This window comes from Barbus barbus, assembly GCF_936440315.1.
Source record: "Barbus barbus genome assembly, chromosome: 13".
In the NCBI taxonomy this organism is placed as follows: Eukaryota; Metazoa; Chordata; class Actinopteri; order Cypriniformes; family Cyprinidae; genus Barbus; species Barbus barbus.
The window spans coordinates 694,659-715,692 of NC_136741.1; the positions used below are offsets into that span (position 1 = coordinate 694,659).

At 40.6% G+C, this 21,034-nt stretch overlaps 1 pseudogene across 1 annotated transcript in view; it reads left to right on the forward strand.

Annotated features, from left to right (window-relative positions):
- LOC306879196 (voltage-dependent T-type calcium channel subunit alpha-1I-like) overlaps positions 1-21,034 on the forward strand; it is an 88,339-nt pseudogene that overhangs the window by 12,337 nt on the left and 54,968 nt on the right. The window contains exons 2-8 of the transcript in view: positions 2,571-2,706; positions 2,982-3,115; positions 6,455-6,552; positions 8,523-8,682; positions 13,949-14,291; positions 14,446-14,538; positions 20,393-21,013. The product of the transcript in view is annotated as a voltage-dependent T-type calcium channel subunit alpha-1I-like (transcript). The remainder of the gene's footprint in view (positions 1-2,570; positions 2,707-2,981; positions 3,116-6,454; positions 6,553-8,522; positions 8,683-13,948; positions 14,292-14,445; positions 14,539-20,392; positions 21,014-21,034) is intronic.

Below are 21,034 nucleotides of genomic sequence, written 5' to 3' on the forward strand. Positions count from 1 at the left end.
CCAAAGCGACTTACAATTGCTATAAGGGTTAAGTGTCTTGCTCAGGGACACATTGGTGTCTCACAGTGGATTCGAACCCGGGTCTCTCACACCAAAGGCATGTGTCTTATCCACTGCGCCATCACCACCCCATGATAGAGCTTTATCTGTTTATGGTTCAGCATTAGTGTAAGTGAGCATGTGAAAGTCTGCTGGGAATCCTGAGTTCAGCGCTCAGACTGAGAAACACTTTCAGCATCACAGATGGAGATGTGAGTTAATGGAACTAGTAAATTATACTAAATTCTTATCAACTATCAAAAAAAAAAAAAAATCACCTTACTGACCATATCAACTTTAATTATATTTTATTGAATCATCATGATTACTTTTTTGAGCATCTACAGCACTGGTCAGTTTTGGTCTATTTTGCTTCCATAACATGTATCCAAAAATACGCATTTAAGCGTTTTATTTTTATTATTTTATTTATTGTTTTATCTGTTTGTGTGTATTTAGATTCCAATCCATATCTTTAAAGAGTTTTTTTTTCTTACCAAACTTTACAGGTTTATGCCTCTGTATATTCTGAATGCTTTTACTGAGGGGTTTGGTACATAGTCCCATACATGTATGCGGTATTTAACATTATATTTCTAAACACATGGTGAAAATGTATTTGTTTTCTGTTTGATTTATGGAGTGATAAAACGAGAAATCTAGAATCCCCTCTAGAAAAACCTTTGTCAACAAAGCATGACTTTATCTAATATTCAGACTCCTGTTTTGGAAATGTATGCAAATGAGTGCATATTTCATTATATAATGCCTCATTTGCATACTTAAACATAACTTTTCAGAAAGCTTGTAATGCAAAACTGTAGTCATGATGAATCAGCTGCTGAAGTGTGGTGAGATCTGATGCCCTGTTCACCTCCAGCATCTCGCCTCATTCTGGTAATAATGACTGAATGAGTTATGTGTGTTTGGCCTGCTGCAGCTGGATGAATGAGGTGAGCGCTTCACCTGAGGAGGTGTTACTATGGTAACGGAGCAGCTCCACTGCCCACCTGTGCATCACATTCACTGCAGATCACCTGACATTTGTTTGAACTGTTTAAACATTTGAGTACGATATTATAAACATTAGTTTTGAAGAAAGTTATAATTTTCTCCCACTCAAGTGGTTCCAAACCTGTATGACTGACTCCTTTCTTCTGTGAAACACTAAAGGAGTCGTTCAGCAGAATGTTCACGCCGCTCTTTTACAGCGTATGAGCAGATGCTGCTGAGCTCCAGGAATGAATTCAGTATCGAATCTGTGTTTTACGCCTCGAAACTCTGTAAAGCTGCTTTGGAACAGTAAACATTTTGACGAGCGCTAGACAAATAAACAAAGAAACGCAGATGAAGACGAATCCTCAGGAGGAGCCGGCACTCATCTGGTGACACACGTTCATACAAACACACACAAAACTCATGCAATCGCTCTGTATAGTGCTATAGAAAGACTATTTTGACTCCTTTAATAGAGAAAAAAAAGAAAAAAAAGCATGAGTTCACTTTATAAATTCACTCCAAACTTTCAAATGGTGGTGTATGATTTATAATGCTTTTGAAAGTAGTCTCTTCTGCTCACCAAAACTGAATTTATTTGATCAGAAATACAGTAGTGAAAATGTGATATATTATTTAAATTTAAAACAGCTGTTTTCTCTGTGAATATCGATTAAACTGTAATTTATTTCTGTGATCTGCAGCTGTATTTTCAGCATCATTACTCCAGTCTTCAGTGTCACATGATCTTCAGAAATCATTCTAATATACTGATTTACTTTAATTATATGGAACTGATTTAATTATATTGGAACTGATTTATCATAGGCCTCATTAATCTGAGTTTACGTACATCAGTTTTTGAGTGAAAAAAAGCGTTATTTGTGGATAATTTTATCAATATTAAATAAAATAAAAAAATGCACTGTTAATCACACCAGCATGCTCTAATGTTTAACCAAGAAATTAATTTTGAAAAGCCTTTATTTTGTACAAAATTGCAAAAACAAACAGCAAAACAAACAAACAAACAAAAAAAACACATGTGGTGTTCCTGGTCAAAAATTACAGACCTACAAAAAGTAGCTTATAAATATCTTGTTATGCAATATTATCACCAGATGGTATACATTTTTTGTCAGCTTGTTTTCTTTCAGTTAGGACTGGTTTGTTTTTATTTTTGGAACATTTGATTTTTTTTTTTTTTCAGGATTCACAGATGATAGAAAGTTCAAAAGAACAGCTTTTATTTGAAATATACATATTTTGTTCTGGTACTTTTGATCAATTTAATGCGTCCTTAATGAATACCATTTTTAATTTCCTTAAATACTATCTCGTAAACACTATTCATTTAATGCATTAATGCTGTTGTAATAGGACATGAATTAATGTTGTATGCATATGTCAATGGTTCAGACTGGTTCAGTTTCTCTCTCTCTATTGGTTCATCATGAATGTGTTGGTTTATTGGCTGTGGTGATGTTTTCTGTTCGTCTGCGCTGTAATCACACAATCATTGCATCGAGCACTAGTTGTGTTCTCCTTAACTGGCTCACGTGGTTCGAGCGAGTCAGTATGATGGTGATCCTGCTAAACTGTGTGACTCTGGGGATGTACCAGCCCTGCGAGAACATCGACTGCTCCTCTGAACGCTGCCAGATCCTGCAGGTCAGTCTGAGGAACCGGATTCATCAGTTTCACATACTTCCAGCAGAAGCCTGTTAATGAGTCCTTCGCTTCGTTAATCCGCTCTTTCTGATCTCACGAGGTTTCAGCACGTTAACTAACCCGTTAAGCGTGTGCTTCATATCTAATATTCAGATGATTACAGATCATCAGCATCATCTAGAGACTCATCTTCAGAGCTTCATGTTAATTAGCTAATCATTAGACTCTGATATCAATTGATTTAATTGCACGGCTGATTTCTCTCTGCCTCTCAGGCCTTCGACGCCTTCATCTACATCTTCTTTGCGATGGAGATGGTGGTGAAGATGGTGGCTCTGGGGATCTTTGGCCGGCGCTGTTATCTGGGGGACACCTGGAACAGACTGGACTTCTTCATCGTGATGGCCGGGTGAGATCGATCACTCACTCACTCACTCACTCACTCACTCACTCACTCACTCACTCACTGACTCACTCACTGACTCACTCACTCACTGACTCACTCACTCACTGACTCACTCACTCACTCACTGACTCACTCACTCACTCACTGACTCACTCACTCACTCACTCACTCACTCACTCACTCACTGACTCACTCACTCACTCACTGACTCACTCACTCACTCACTGACTCACTGACTCACTCACTCACTCACTGACTCACTCACTCACTCACTCACTCACTGACTCACTCACTGACTCACTCACTCACTGACTCACTCACTCACTGACTCACTCACTCACTCACTGACTCACTCACTCACTCACTCACTCACTCACTGACTCACTCACTCACTCACTGACTCACTCACTCACTCACTCACTGACTCACTCACTCACTCACTCACTCACTGACTCACTCACTCACTCACTGACTCACTCACTCACTCACTGACTCACTCACTCACTCACTGACTCACTCACTCACTCACTCACTCACTCACTCACTGACTCGCTCACTCACTCACTGACTCACTCACTCACTCACTGACTCACTCACTCACTCACTCACTCACTCACTCACTCACTGACTCACTCACTCACTCACTGACTCACTCACTCACTCACTGACTCACTCACTCACTCACTCACTGACTCACTCACTCACTCACTCACTGACTCACTCACTCACTCACTCACTCACTGACTCACTCACTCACTCACTCACTGACTCACTCACTCACTCACTGACTCACTCACTCACTCACTGACTCACTCACTCACTCACTCACTCACTCACTCACTCACTGACTCACTCACTCACTCACTGACTCACTCACTCACTCATTGACTCACTCACTCACTCACTGACTCACTCACTCACTCACTCACTCACTGACTCACTCACTGACTCACTCACTCACTGACTCACTCACTCACTGACTCACTCACTCACTCACTGACTCACTCACTCACTCACTCACTCACTCACTCACTGACTCACTCAATCACTCACTGACTCACTCACTCACTCACTGACTCACTCACACACACGCACCCACACACGCACACGCACACTCACACACACACACACCCACAGACACACACACACTAGATCTAGGGACCATCAACACTCTTTTCTCCGAAGACCTCAGTGGTCTAGAAGATGTATTTGGATTTAAAAGATCACTGAGATATTCAGGAGCCGTTCCACTCAAAACAAACCATACAATTTTAAACTTGATTCTGTAACAGATCGGCAACCAGTGCAAAGAACATAATACAGGAGAAATATGATCAAATCTGCGGGTGCCAGTCAAAAGTCTGGCAGCCGCATTTTGAACCATCTGGAGTCGATTTATATTTGATTGACTTATTCCCATATAAAGGGAATTACAATAATCAAGCCTTGATGACACAAAAGCATGAATAACTCTCTCTAACTCTTTAAACGACAACAAACTCTTGGCTTTTGATAGCAATCTTAATTGGAAGAAACTGGATCTGACTACAGAATTTATCTGTTTATCGAACCTGAGTGCAGAATCAAAGTTAACACCCAGATTTCTCACAGACAGTTTTTTGCAGGAATCAAGATCTCCCAAAATCACAATCAGGGGCCCCCGAAGACCCAAACACAATGACCTCCGTTTTGCTCTCATTAAGATGTAAAAAGTTTGAAGAGAACCAAGACTTAATTTCATACAAACACATATTTAGTGATCCCAAGCCTCTTTGATAATTTTTCCTCAAGGGCAGATAGATTTGGGTGTCATCAGCATAGAAATGAAATGACACCCCGTGCTTGGTAAGGATGTACCCCAGAGGAAGCATATATAATGAGAACAGAACAGGGGCCAAAATGGAGCCCTGAGGAACTCCAAAATGCAAGATGGAGCTAGATGAAGAAAAACCATCAAGATAAACAGAAAACATTCTGTCTTCAAGATAGGATTTAAACCAATCCATAGGTGTAATGGTTTTTATACTGAACAAACTGTGTGTACTATTGCCCTACACCAACCCTACACCTAAACTTAGCCCTCACAGGAGACTTTGTGCATTTTTAGATTTTCAAAAAAACACCATTTAGTATGTTTTTTAAGCCTTTTGAATTACGGGGACATAGGCAGTGTCCTCATAAACCACCTTCATATTGTAATACCTCTGTCATACCCATGTCATTATACACATTTATGTCCTCATAAACCACATAAACATGCACACACACACACACACACACACACACACACACACACACACCCCCACAGGAAACTTTATGCATTATTACTTTCTCAAAAAAACCTCATTCCATATGATTTATAAGCTTGTTTCCTCATGGGGACCTAAAAAAATGTAATTTGGTCCCCATAACGTGATAAATAGCAGGTACTCACACACACACACACAGAGCTTTCAGACAGTAACCGTTACACTCTTAAGTTCAGCGCTCAAAAAAACCCATTACAAGAGTTTGATTCCTGAAGTGCTGAGCTGATGAAGTGTGATATGTGTTAGTAACTCAGCGCTCTCGGTTCAGATCAGCAGTGATTCAGGAGCTCTGGAGTTTCTCCATTCAGAATCAATGATGCTGTTAACACTGACAAACCGTGTAAAATCCATAAGGCTTTGCTACAATAATATAATTGGGACATTTAGTATAAAACACACACCATCGTTCATATTTTTGGAAAGAAATTAATACTTTTATTCCTCAAGGCTGCATTAAATTGATCAAAGTGACAGTAAAGACATTTATAATGTTACAAAAGATTTCTATTTCAAATAAATGATGTTCTTTTGAACTTTCTGATCATCTGTAAATCCTGAAAAATAAAATGTATCACAGTTTCCACAAAAAATATTGTGCAGCACAAGTGTGTTCAACATTGATAATAATCAGAAATGTTTGTTGAGTAGTAAATCAGTATATTATTATGATTTCTGAAGATCATGTGACACTGAAGACTGGAGTAATGATGCTCACTCATTCATCTCTGTCTCTTCTGTTATGCTGTGTTTTATTTGTGTCTAATATGAGATCAGTGTGTAAATGCAGGACAGATGGAGATCTTTAATGAGCGTCGTCTCAGACACGTGTATGTGTGTGTGTGTGTGTGTGTGTCTGCATGTATGTAAATATGTTTAAGCTGTCAGAGATCATCAAACCAGGTGTGTGTGTGCGTGTGTTTGAGGAGCTTCGGAACAAACAGCGCTGAAGAATAAATGTATAAAACATCGCCTGTACTGTGTTAGGCTGTACAGATGAACTGTGTGTTTATAGTGTGTGTGTGTGTGTGTTCAGGGTGGTGGAGTATTCACTGGACCTGCAGAACATCAACCTGACGGCCATCCGGACGGTGAGAGTCCTGCGGCCGCTCAAAGCCATCAACAGAGTCCCCAGTGAGTCTCCACTCATTTCTGCTGTGTGGAATCAAACCTGACTCTGTTTCTGATTGTGAGTGTTTCATCAGTGCTGAATCATAAAGGGTTCATGGACAGGAGACTCACAATCTCCTGAGGATCTGCTGAGAAACCATTAGCTGATGAGACACACTGGATTTAACACTGTGCCTAAAGAGACGTGCTGGGTGTGAGGGGTCCAGAGTGATTTTACCAGCCCTTTTGCTCACTCTGGATGAGTACAGTTCTTGGAGAGTGGGGAGGGTTGTACCAATGATTCGCTCAGCAGTCCGGACTATCCCCTGTAGTCTTCTGAGGTCAGATTTGGTAGCTGAGCTGAACCAGACAGTTATTGAAGTGGAGGACAGAATCAATGACTGCAGAGAAGAACTGTTTCAGCAGCTCCTGTGGCAGGTTGAACTTCCTCAGCTGGCGAAGGAAATACTGGGCCTTCTTGACAACGGAGTCTATGTGGAACTCCCACTTCAGATTCTGAGAGATGTTGGTGCCCAGGAACCTGAATGACTCTACTGCAGCAACAGTGCTGTTCATGATGGTAAATGGGGGGGTTTCTCCTGAAGTCCGCAATCATCTCCACAGTTTTGAGCGTGTTGAGCTCCAGGCTGTTGTGATTGCACCAGACAGCCAGCTCTTTAACCTCCTGTCTGTAAGCAGACTCGTCACCGTCCTGAATCATGTTCTATAGCTGGGATCTCAGAGACCCTGAACAGCTCACCCAAAATATTTTTGCAACTATTCTCATCAGCTATTAATTATGATCATATATTTTATATTATTGATTAATATGTGAATCAGTTGACCAGACTACGCATGACACGAGTTGGCACAAATTAAAAACTTTCTGAACCCATCCTCTGCTCCGCAATGATTTGTTAGATATGTTGGAGAAAACCTCTGACCATCAGATGTCGCTAATGTGCATTGTGTTAAAGGCTTTGAGTTTTGAGCCGTTTTTCACCACAAAGCCTCCTTTCCATCACTAGAGAAAACACAAGGAATCTAGCAGCACAACACGTAGACACAAACAATAATAATAACCGACGAAGTACATGGGTCCGTTCTTCAAACCTCGCTTAATCCATCTGAGATGATTTGAAAGTTAATCATTCACAGCACATCCAAAACAAATTTCAACTCGGCTGATGAGTATTGATTGTTTTGAAGCTTTGAACACACTACTGAGTCATTCAGAGCCATTGTGAACCGACACAAATTACAAGTCATTTATAAACACAAACAGAGCTTCACACACTCAGACATCTGGGTGATGCTCTGCTGTATGGACAATGAATTCAGCTCATCATGCAAGTACTGTAAAACCAGTTGTGAATGTTTCAGTTGGCCTTTCTGGAACAGAGCGAGGTGTTTCTCCATCAGCTGAAGCGTATCAGATCATTCCAGACCAACTCTCAGTCTGTCAGAGGCTGTGATTTTACAGTGAAGTGTCTCAAACTCTCAGTGAAGTTTCTTCAGTCGGCTGGAGTGAGTGTGAGTGTGTCAGATGTGATTTGCTCATTATTGAGACTCTTTTTACTTCACCTGCGCTCTGGAAACACAGCGTTTGACAACTAGACCTCCAAACTACAGGAACACATCCGAGTGAACGTGAGCAGTTAGTGAGGAGATCAGAGGAGGAACGTCAGTCAGAAATGCCTTCAGAGATTGTCACATCCTTCGCATGTCAGGAAGTTCTACTCCTGGAAAGTTCGTCCCCAAAAGCAGTGTTTGCATGTGAAGTTGTAACTCAAGGAACGAAGTTGAAGAATTTATGGCTTATTGCAGTTTTTGTGATGGAAATTAAGCTAAAATAGAGACAAATTGCCTTCTGATCCAGCACTGATGGCTTGATCTGGTCAGAGATCTTTCAGGCTGATTGTCTTGTGACGGGCAGATGTGTGTTTATTGTGCTGTATCTTAGTGTTTTGTCATGTTCTGTGTGTGTGTGTCAGGCATGAGGATCCTGGTGAATCTGCTGCTGGACACGCTGCCGATGTTAGGGAACGTGTTGCTGCTGTGCTTCTTCGTCTTCTTCATCTTCGGCATCATCGGCGTTCAGCTCTGGGCTGGACTTCTGCGCAACCGCTGCTATCCGGAGGAAAACTTCACCCTGTGAGTCCCGGCTTGTCTTCATTCTGATTTAGTCTTAGTTCTGTGTCAGATTTCCTTTTTAATTTGTTCATATTTAGACAATCTGTCCTGTTTTTTTATTTATTTTATGTAGTCAGGTTCTAGTTGCCTAAAAGCTGGGAGTTTTAGTCTATTAAATCACATTTGTGACCCTGGACCACAAAACCTACACTACCCTGGACTACATTTTTCAAAATTGAGATGTATACATCATCCGAAAGCTGAATAAATAATCTTTCCATTGATGTATGGTTTGTTATGATAGGACAATATTTGTCTGAGATAAATATATTTGAAAATCTGGAATCTGAGGGAGCAAAAAAATCTAAATATTGAGAAAATCTCCTTTAAAGTTGTTCAAATGAAGTTCTTAGCAATGCATATTACTAATCAACAATGAAGTTTTGAGATATTTACAGTAGGACATTTACAAAATACCTGCATGGAACATGATTTTTGCCTAATAATGATTTTTTGGCATAAAAGAAATATGTATAATTTTGAGCCATACAATGTATTGTTGGCTATTGCTACAAATATACCTGTGTTACTCATGACTGCTTTTGTGCCAGGGACAGATTTTAGTCAGGCTGCATGGTTAAACTGATAATAACAATTATTCTACTCATACAGTGGTGGCCAAAATTGTTAGACCACCTGACAGATATGAAAATATAGAAAATATTGCCTCCAAAACATGATTTAATTTCATAATGTTAATGAAACATTCAGATGGTTGCTGTGAGCACAACAAACATCAGATGAAGTGAGTCGCACTGTTTTTATCCACTTTGAACTTTAATATTTGGTGTGTCCACCTTTTACAGTAATTACAGCAGCACATCTCTCTGGTCTAGTGTCAGTATATTTCCCGGGAACTTCAACGTTAATGTTATCCCATGCCTTCTGCAACTCAAGCCAAAGAACAATAGATCTGTCCAGTTTATTTTCCAACTCGCCCCAAATTTGCTGGATGGGGTTGAGGTCCGGACTTTGAGGGGCAGTCCATCATTTTTAGTTCCAGCAATAGTTTGTTTTATGGGAATTGTAACGGCCAATTCAACAACAAAAAATAAAATAAAATAAATAAATAAAAATACTGAAACTTCTTAAATACGCCAAGTGTTGTAATAATTTTGGCCACCACTTTATAACCACAATTACTGACCATGATTGTTGTAAATTGAGAAATGGCATCAGAATTATTGCACTTTCACCAATAAGCACAAATCAAGAGACACACACACTTGAATTCATCTAGTTTCCTGATTTAATTTATTATCAGAAATATAAACACACTCTCGACATTATGAAAACTGCTAAAGCTTCTCTCAAAAGCTTCCAAATATTAATTACAAGAATTCCAAATTTATTAATGTCTTTATCTATTAAAACAACAAAAAGATCTTTGTATTGTGGCATGGAGGTGCGTAAGTGCATTTATTTAGGCTCAAACAAGACTGGAATTATTACGTTTTATCATTCAGCTGTGTTCTGATAAATGCAACTATTAGGCATGAAGATATTCAGATATTATAAACATCAACATCATGATTTTGTGTAAAGCTGCTTTGAAACGGTGTGTGTTGAGAAAACGCCATGCAAATAAATTTGACTTGGTTTTAATGATTATATAAATGGTCAAATATGCTTTCATATTTCTTTCTGTTGATTCTGGGGTGAAATGTTCCCGCTCTCTCTCTGTGGTTCCTCTAATGTTCCTCTGTGTGATGAGTGATGGCGCGCAGCAGGGGCTGCTGGGAGAATTATGGCTCTGACCTTGTTATGTCACATATGATAATGGACGGTGTGTGTTTCAGTGCTCAGGAAAGCAGCGTTCACTCTAGAACAAACACTTCAGTGTTACTGTGAGGTCAGTCGCACCTGTAGTTCACGACACACAGGACCTGAAGAAGACATCTGCTAGATGAGAAGAACATCAGTCTAGGATGAACAGCTCCTTTACAGAGCTTTAAAGTCATCATAAAATGGAAAGTCACCCATTAATTTTCTGAATGCATGTTATAGGTCTAAGTGTAGGATGCATCTGTGCATATCTTTCATTGTTTGGTAACGCTTTGCAATAAGGATCCATTTATCAACATCAGTTACATTTATTAATATTAGTAATCTACCAATGCAGAAGAAAAGATCTGTCGATACTGTCTATTAAAGGAATAGTTGACCCCAAAAAACATTCCATCAGAGTCTCAGCAATGGATGCTCTGCAGTGAATGGGTGCCGTCAGAAGCAGAGTCCAAACAGCTGATAAAAACATCACAATAATCCACACCACTCCAGTCCATCAGTTAACATCTGGAGAACACAAAAGATGCAGGTTTGTATAAAAAAAAAAGTTACTTTTGGGTGAAAAATTCCTTTAATTCAGTTCTTCAGCTTTATTGTGAGATTTCTTTGAGACGTCTTGGAGAAGAATGTTCTCCATCTTAGTAGTGTTGTGTTCCTGATTTACTAACTATAAAATATACTGATTTACTGCTCAACATACATTTCTGATTATTATCAATGTTAATGTTATAAATATTTTTGTGGAAACTGTGATACATTTTATTTTTCAGGATTCACAGGTGAATAAAAAGTTCATAAGAACCTTTTGTAACATTATAAACATCTTTAATGTCACTTTTGATCAATTTGATCCATCCTTGATGAATAAAAGTAATTTCTAACCTTTAGGATATATATAAAGAATCACGTTTACTGGACAATTTATTTTAGTGGATTTAATGATAATTTGAACCTGGAAATGACTGACGTTTCAGGATTTTGACTCTCAAAACAAAGAAACATTATGATGTACAATGATGCATATTTTATCTGTAGGTCAGCAGTAAATAACTGATATTCAGCATAATTTCAAAGCTCTTTGCATTCATTTACATTTATTCATTTAGCAGATGCTTTTATCCAAAGTGACTCTCTATTATTATCTCTGTTATTCTGATAATGTCATTTGTAATGAATAATTCAGTATTAAATTAGAAAATAATGCAAAATAGCTTTTGTAACATTAGACATGTTTTTACTTTCAAGTTTAGTCGATTTAAGGTTCCCTTGCTATATAAAAATACTAACGTTTATAATATATATATTTTTTTTTACTGATCCAAAGTATTGCCTGATGGCAGTGAATATAAATCTGTATTCCATCAGAAGTGCAGTGTGTTTATGAAGTGGTGATCTGTTGTTTTGGAGCGTGTTGTTTGTTACAGCTGATGTTACAGATCTCTATTGTTATCAGTTCCTCAGTCTCTGGTTATTCAGTGGCTCCGAGCGCCGTACCACCGATGGATGAATCAACACTCAGCTTCGCTTTGATGATGTTTGTCCTCTGTAATCTTCTGAAATGTCATTTAATTTGCTCTTGGTGTTTGATCAGGGCGTTTGCACTGATGTGCTCTTTAGTTTATTAAAAGCGTCTGAATGTCGCCTTTATGATCATAGAGAGGAGTACCAACAAACCTTTGACCCTCTGAGCTCTGTTAAACCGTCTGTGTGTGTATCTACGCTTCTGGATGTTGGTTTTAATATGTCAGATATATAATCTAAATCAGTGTAAACACATATGTGATGAAGGCTGCTGCTCTGTTCCAAAACCTAGTGAGCAGCCTTATGTAGGGAGCAGCTTCACTCTCTTAAATCGAAGGCTGTTCTAGAAATTACTGCAGTTTGGTCATGGAGAAGACAATCCCAAAATGCACTGCAGTGAGCTTGTGAAACAATCAAAATGCAAATTTGTTATTTTAGTGAAGTGACATACTGCCAAGTATGGTGACCCATACTCGGAATTCGTGCGCTGCATTTAACCCATCCAAGGTGCACACACACAGCAGTGAACACACACACACCGTGAACACACACACACACACAGCAGTGAACACACACACACCGTGAAAACACACACACACACACACACACACACACACACACACACACACACACACACACACAGCAGTGAACACACACACACACAGCAGTGAACACACACACTCACACACACACACACACACACACACACACAGCAGTGAACACACACACACCGTGAACACACACACACACACACCGTGAACACACACCCGGAGCAGTGGGCAGCATTTATGCTGAGGCGCCCGGGGAGCAGTTGGGGGTTCGGTGTCTTGCTCAAGGGCACCTCAGTCGTGGTATTGAGGGTGGAGAGAGCGCTGGACATTCACTCCCCCCACCTACAATCCCTGCCGGCCGGGGACTCGAACCCACAACCTTTGGATTACGAGTCCGACTCGCTAACCAATAGGCCACGACTTCCCCTTTACACAATATTTGTGTGTTTATTTGTATTCTTTCATTTTGTTAAATGGACTTGCTCCCTAGGTAGAGTTTTCGCAAATGAGTTATTTTTAAGAGTCCATGTCAGTTGAAATGCTACAAAAAAATATTTTCTTCCTCAGTGTTTTTTTCTTGTTTTCAATTACAAATATTGAAACATTCTTAAGTCGAGGCACAAGCTAAATGACATAAGATAGTGAGTCACGATTTCTGAAAAATCTATAAAAATGGAAGTTGGTTTAAAGAAACTTTAAAAAATCTGCCAATGGGGTCAGAAAAATAAACATAATTCAGAATTAAAAGAGAAAAAGATTCAGATTTAAAACTTTACTGACTCTACTGAGAGAGATGTTTTTATTTTTTAAGCATAAACTCACTTCATTTTGATAATATTTTTAGAAAGAAAATGTAATATCTTATGTTTTGCTTTTTAAGGAAATGTATCCCCAGGTAACAAATTAAGGTTATTAAACCGTTGCACAAACATTGTTTTGAAATATTTCTAAAACATTAAAATGTGCAGTTGTCTTTTCATGATTATGACATTAAAGGTAACCAAAAAATATACTAAATTCTACTAACATTATTTAAACATTTTTATTTTTTTTATATTCTAAGAATGTAAAAATGTCCACTTTGATAATATATATATATCAAATATGTATAATATAAAAATGAGCCATAAACATTAGCCTACTTTAAAAACATTTTGTCCTAACATTTATGTAACTTTGAAAAACAAAGTTGTGAGTACATTCTCTGTTAGCAGGGTCTTGATTGACAAATGCTTAGATATCTGTACTGAAAAACAAGACAAAAACACTAAGTAAGAAAGTCTTCGTTTGCAGTGTATTTAGGCAGTAAAGCGTCTGATTAGGTTTTGGACAAAAATCTGTTTCCTATTTCTTCCTCTTCCTCTCAGCTCAACAGGTGTGGCACTCCCTGCTCCGTACTACTCTCCCAATGAGGAGGACGAGAGGCCCTTCATCTGCTCTCTGCCGCAGGATAACGGCATCATGTCGTGCAGTGACGTGCCGGCACGGCGTGTGGCGGGACATCAGTGCTGCCTGGACGTGGATGATCTCCTGCACCATCAGGCGCTGGGCCTCGTGACTGAGCCCTTCCTCAATGCCAGCGCTATCATCCCCGGGCTCTGTGTCAACTGGAACCGATACTACACCCGCTGCCACACTGGACACAGAAACCCGCACAAAGGAGCCATCAACTTTGACAACATCGGATATGCCTGGATCGTTATATTTCAGGTATCTGCTGGAGACTCATTTCCACCGTAGAACTTGTGAAAACAGTCATCCAGCTGATTGATGTTCTCTGTGTTTAATGTGAACTTATTGGAAGCAAACTTCATTTCCAGAGAACTGTTTGAAGTGTTTTTTTTCTGCAAATGATGGTGTTTAGGTTATTACTCTGGAGGGCTGGGTGGAAATCATGTATTACGTCATGGATGCTCACTCATTCTACAACTTCATCTACTTTATTCTGCTGATTATAGTAAGTACACAAACTCACACAGATTTATGAGTCTGTTCTAAAAGAGCAATATACTCTAAATATACTTCATCTGGCATGCTGATGATTCATTTTGATATCGCCGTTGGTGCTTCAGGCCTATTTGATGTTCCTTTATTTGTTTATGGTTGCATTTATCCTCAATAGATTCATGTGGTCCTATGAAACTAAGCATGTAGTATTCATTCAGCTTAATGTGGGTGTCCCATAATCCTGCAAATTATTCTACCTGTTCTGTGCTTTTGTGTAACGGAGGCCAGTGGGTAGGTACTGTGCAGGTAAAACTCACTCACTGGGAGGGGGGGGGGGTTACATTGGTGCCGTTACCCTGCTCGGTAGTAAGGTTTAGGGGTTTTAGGGGAGTGAGTGTAACGGAGACCAGCGGAGACCAGGTGCTGTGCAGGTAAACCTAACTCCCCTGATATCAACAGGTGCACTAGTGACTGATGCTAGTGGCTGCAGTATTTAGCCTCCATGTTACTGCGCCATCCTCCCATGCTGATGGCCCGGGGGGGGGGGGGGCTACATTTGCAGTGAGACAGGTGTTTGCAACAAGTTGGGTTTGTGTTTGCTGTGAAATGAGTGAGACGAGTGAGTTTTTCAGTGAGATGAGTCAGTATTTGCGGGGAGTAGAGTGAGTGTTTGCAGTGAGTAGAGTGAGTGTTTGCAGTGAGAAGAGTGAGTGTTTACAGTTAGATGTGTTTTCAGTGATTAGAGTGAGTGTTTGCAGTGAGTAGAGTGAGTGTTTGCAGTGAGAAGAGTGAGTGTTTACAGTGAGAAGAGTGAGTGTTTGCAGTGAGATGTGTTTGCAGTGAGTAGAGTGATTGTTTGCAGTGAGTAGAGCGAGTGTTTGCAGTGAGAAGAGTGAGTGTTTACAGTGAGAAGAGTGAGTGTTTGCAGTGAGATGTGTTTGCAGTGAGTAGAGTGATTGTTTGCAGTGAGTAGAGCGAGTGCTTGCCGTGAGAAGAGTGAGTGTTTGCAGTGAGACGAGTGAGTGTTTGCAGTGAGTAGAGTGAGTGCTTGCCGTGAGAAGAGTGAGTGTTTGCAGTGAGACGAGTGAGTGTTTGCAGTGAGATGTGTTTGCAGTGAGAAGAGTGAGTGTTTGCAGTGAGATGTGTTTGCAGTGAGAAGAGTAAGTGTTTGCAGTGAGATGTGTTTGCAGTGAGTAGAGTGATTGTTTGCAGTGAGTAGAGTGAGTGTTTGCAGTGAGATGTGTTTGCAGTGAGAAGAGTGAGTGTTTACAGTGAGAAGAGTGAGTGTTTGCAGTGAGAAGAGTGAGTGTTTACAGTGAGAAGAGTGAGTGTTTGCAGTGAGATGTGTTTGCAGTGAGTAGAGTGATTGTTTGCAGTGAGTAGAGCGAGTGCTTGCCGTGAGAAGAGTGAGTGTTTGCAGTGAGACGAGTGAGTGTTTGCAGTGAGTAGAGTGAGTGCTTGCCGTGAGAAGAGTGAGTGTTTGCAGTGAGACGAGTGAGTGTTTGTAGTGAGATGTGTTTGCAGTGAGAAGAGTGAGTGTTTGCAGTGAGATGTGTTTGCAGTGAGAAGAGTAAGTGTTTGCAGTGAGATGTGTTTGCAGTGAGTAGAGTGATTGTTTGCAGTGAGTAGAGTGAGTGTTTGCAGTGAGTAGAGTGAGTGTTTGCAGTGAGAAGAGTGAGTGTTTACAGTGAGAAGAGTGAGTGTTTGCAGTGAGATGTGTTTGCAGTGAGTAGAGTGATTGTTTGCAGTGAGTAGAGCGAGTGCTTGCCGTGAGAAGAGTGAGTGTTTGCAGTGAGACGAGTGAGTGTTTGCAGTGAGTAGAGTGAGTGCTTGCCGTGAGAAGAGTGAGTGTTTGCAGTGAGACGAGTGAGTGTTTGCAGTGAGATGTGTTTGCAGTGAGAAGAGTGAGTGTTTGCAGTGAGATGTGTTTGCAGTGAGAAGAGTAAGTGTTTGCAGTGAGATGTGTTTGCAGTGAGTAGAGTGATTGTTTGCAGTGAGTAGAGTGAGTGTTTGCAGTGAGAAGAGTGAGTGTTTGCAGTGAGACGAGTGAGTGTTTGCAGTGAGATGTGTTTGCAGTGAGAAGAGTGAGTGTTTGCAGTGAGATGTGTTTGCAGTGAGAAGAGTAAGTGTTTGCAGTGAGATGTGTTTGCAGTGAGTAGAGTGATTGTTTGCAGTGAGTAGAGTGAGTGTTTGCAGTGAGAAGAGTGAGTGTTTGCAGTGAGATGTGTTTGCAGTGAATAGAGTGTTTGCAGTGAGTAGAGTGAGTGCTTACGGTGAGAAGAGTGAGTGTTTGCAGTGAGACGAGTGAGTGTTTGCAGTGAGATGTGTTTGCAGTGAGAAGAGTGAGTGTTTGCAGTGAGTAGAGTGAGTGTTTGCAGTGAGAAGAGTGAGTGTTTGCAGTGAGAAGAGTGAGTGTTTGCAGTGAGATGTACTTACATTGAGTAGAGTGAGTGTTTGCAGTGAGAAGAGTGAGTGTTTGCAGTGAGATGTACTTACATTGAGTAGAGTGATTGTTTGCAGTGAGTAGAGTGAGTGTTTGCAGTGAGAAGAGTGAGTGTTTGCAGTGAGATGTGTTTGCAGTGAATAGAGTGTTTGCAGTGAGTAGAGTGAGTGCTTACGGTGAGAAGAGTGAGTGTTTGCAGTGAGACGAGTGAGTGTTTGCAGTGAGATGTGTTTGCAGTGAGAAGAGTGAGTGTTTGCAGTGAGTAGAGTGAGTGTTTGCAGTGAGAAGAGTGAGTGTTTGCAGTGAGATGTATTTACTTTGAGTAGAGTGAGTGTTTGCAGTGAGAAGAGTGAGTGTTTGCAGTGAGATGTATTTACATTGAGTAGAGTGATTGTTTGTAGTGAGAAGAGTGAGTGTTTGCAGTGAGATGTATTTACATTGAGTAGAGTGAGTGTTTGCAGTGAGATGTACTTACATTGAGAAGAGTGAGTGTTTGCAGTGAGAAGAGTGAGTGTTTGCAGTGAGATGTATTTACATTGAGTAGAGTGATTGTTTGTAGTGAGAAGAGTGAGTGTTTGCAGTGAGATGTATTTACATTGAGTAGAGTGAGTGTTTGCAGTGAGAAGAGTGAGTGTTTGCAGTGAGATGTATTTACATTGAGTAGAGTGAGTGTTTGCAGTGAGAAGAGTGAGTGTTTGCAGTGAGATGTATTTACATTGAGTAGAGTGAGTGTTTGCAGTGAGATGTATTTACATTGAGTAGAGTGAGTGTTTGCAGTGAGAAGAGTGAGTGTTTGCAGTGAGATGTATTTACATTGAGTAGAGTGAGTGTTTGTAGTGAGAAGAGTGAGTGTTTGCAGTGAGAAGAGTGTTTGCAGAGAGTAGAGTGAGTGCTTGCCGTGAGAAGAGTGAGTGTTTGCAGTGAGAAGAGTGAGTGTTTACAGTGAGAAGAGTGAGTGTTTGCAGTGAGAAGAGTGAGTGTTTGCAGTGAGATGTATTTACATTGAGTAGAGTGAGTGTTTGCAGTGAGTAGAGTGAGTGCTTGCCGTGAGAAGAGTGAGTGTTTGCAGTGAGAAGAGTGAGTGTTTACAGTGAGAAGAGTGAGTGTTTGCAGTGAGAAGAGTGAGTGTTTGCAGTGAGATGTATTTACATTGAGTAGAGTGAGTGTTTGCAGTGAGATGAGTGAAGGCTGATTTAAACTCGATGCATCCGCAAGTTCGCTTAGGTGCGTGCAGAAAATATGACGTGATTGCGGCGTTGACGGAAGTTCGGCTTGAGTGCATGCGACGCCGTTTCGTGTGACGGTGTGATTTTTTGTAACTTTCCGTGCGGCTCCGCTTCCGAAGATGCACGACTTCAGGGCTATTCTAGCCGAACATACACGTCTGTGCCAGGGTTTGTGTGAAACAGAAGCAGTTTGATGTTAAGTTCAAACTCCACCAGGTGCAACTTTTAATGCTTTGAGGGATAACAATGAAGAGTTGTTTGCGTAGTTTGTCCAAGGCTTTTTAATTGAAGTACGTTTTATTTTTACCATATAAAATAGAAATAGAATTCATGTAGATACTATATATACACTATTTTCTTAAAGTTGTCTAGTGTCTAAGGCGAAATAAACACAAAAGCTTAAGATTATTTCAATCAGTTTGTACATAAAGAAATTATCAATTCATCAACTTATTCATCAGACGAGAAATCTTGTATCGGCAAATGACTTCTTCTCAACGGTGATTCCTGATGGGCAATTACTCCTCATCGCCCCCTGTTGTTTCAAAGAATTGTACAACGGCGAACTTGACAATTATAAAAGCCTCGTCCGTTTGGGAAGGTGTGCACGCAGTCAAGTCAAGTCAATATTATTTGTATAGCGTTTTTAACAATGCAAATTGTGTCAAAGCAGTTTTACATCGGCTTAATATAAAGCTGGGTGGCTTTATATCAGCTTTACAGTATTTAGTCGGGAAATAGTTTGTCAAAATAGTGTCATTCTCCTCTGGCCAGACTCATCTGGTTCCTGTGGTCTTGTCCCGATGGTCGTCTTAGAGACAGGGTCTTCACTCCTGTCCTGGTCTGTGCTGAAGTTCAGGGCTGTAGAGGTCATCTCTAGGTGCTGATCCACCATCTGATCTGGATACAATCTGGATCTGGGTTGCTACGGTGACCTTGGAATAAGAAAGATACAGACTAATATTAGCGTAGATGCCATTCTTCTAACAATGTAACAAGTACATCAGGTGTTTTGGGAAGTGTTCCCGGTTTCGGTTGATCTAATTAATGCAGCCTAACAATCCATTAACGGATTTGAATTATAGAAATGTGATAGTGTATTATGTGTAAGCCAGGTTAAAGAGATGGGTCTTTAATCTAGATTTAAACTGACAGAGTGTGTCTGCTTCCAGAACAGTGTTAGGTAGATTGTTCCAGAGTTTGGGTGCTAAATTGGAAAACGATCTCCCGCCCGCAGTTCATTTGATATTCTAGGTATTATCAAATGGCCAGAGTTTTGAGATCACAGCGGACATGGAGGACTGAGAATACTGAGGTGCCAAACCATTCAGGGCTTTATAGGTAATTAGCAAGATCTTAAAATGTATCCGATGTTTAATAGGAAGCCAGTGTTGACAGAACCGGGCTAATGTGGTCATACTTCCTGGTTCTAGTAAGAACTCTAGCTGCTGCATTTTGAACCAGCTGGAGTTTGTTTATTAAACGTGCAGAGCAACCACCCAATAAAGCATTACAATAATCTAACCTCAAGGTCAAGAATGCATGAATTAATGTTTAATGCATTTGACATTGAGAGCATAGGTCGTAATTTAGATGGAAAAATGCCGTTTTACAAATGCTAGAAACATGTTTTTCAAAGGAAAGATTGCTATGAAAAAGTACGCCTAGGTTCCCAACTGATGACGAAGAATTTACAGAACAGCCATCAAGTATTAGACAGTGATACAGGTTATTACAGGCAAAAGATTTTGGTCCAATAATTAACACCTCTGTTTTTTTCAGAATTTAGCAGTAAGAAATTGCTAGTCATCCAGTTTTTGATATCAACTATACATTCCGTTAGTTTTGCAAATTGGTAAGTTTCATCAGGTAGGTATGTGTGTTTGCAGTGAGTTCAGTGAGGATGAGTGTTTGCAGAGAGATGAGTTCATGAGCTGAGTGTTTTCAGTGGTGTGAGTGTTTGCAGTGAGATGAGTGAGTGTTTACAGTGATATGTGTTTGCAGTGAGAATAAATAGTGTTTGCAGTAAAATGAGATTAGTTTGCAGTGTGATGAGATTGTTTGTAGTTAGATGAGTGTGTTTGTAAAAAAGTGAAAAGTTTGTGAAAAGTGAAAAAGTTTGCTTGCAGCGAATCAGTTTGGTGTTTGCAGTGAGGAGTGTGCTTCTCTCTCTGAATCTTTGCGTAACTCCACAGGTTGGCTCGTTCTTCATGATAAACCTGTGTTTGGTCGTCATAGCGACTCAGTTTTCAGAAACCAAACAGCGCGAGCATCAGCTGATGCAGGAGCAGCGAGCCGCCTGTCTGTCCTCCAGCACGATGGCCTCGCTGGCCGAACCTGGCGACTGCTACGAGGAGATCTTCCAGCTTATCTGCCACGTCCTCCGCAAGGCGCGCAGACGCACCGCTGCCTTCTTCAGGACGCTCTGCCACAAACCCCCAGAGCAGACGCATGAGAAAACAAACATCAACGGAGGAGAGAAGAGCCTCCAACAACATGGTGAGGAGGAGAGGGAGGGGTTTGGATGGTAGAGTGAATGGATGGATGGATGCAGCGCTGAGCTCTTCTCTCACTGCACTACAGATGGAGCCGCACCTTCTACCTCAGCAGCCAATCAGGAGACAGAGGAGGAGGCAGCCGAGGAGACAGACAGGTGCAAGAGGGTGGAGGGGGCATGCCAGAGGTGGTGCCGAGAACTATGGATGGAGATGAGGGTCAAACTGTGGGGCATCGTGGAGAGCAAATACTTCAACAGAGGAATCATGGTGGCCATTCTCATCAACACCATCAGCATGGGCATAGAGCATCATGAGCAGGTTAAACACACACACATCTCA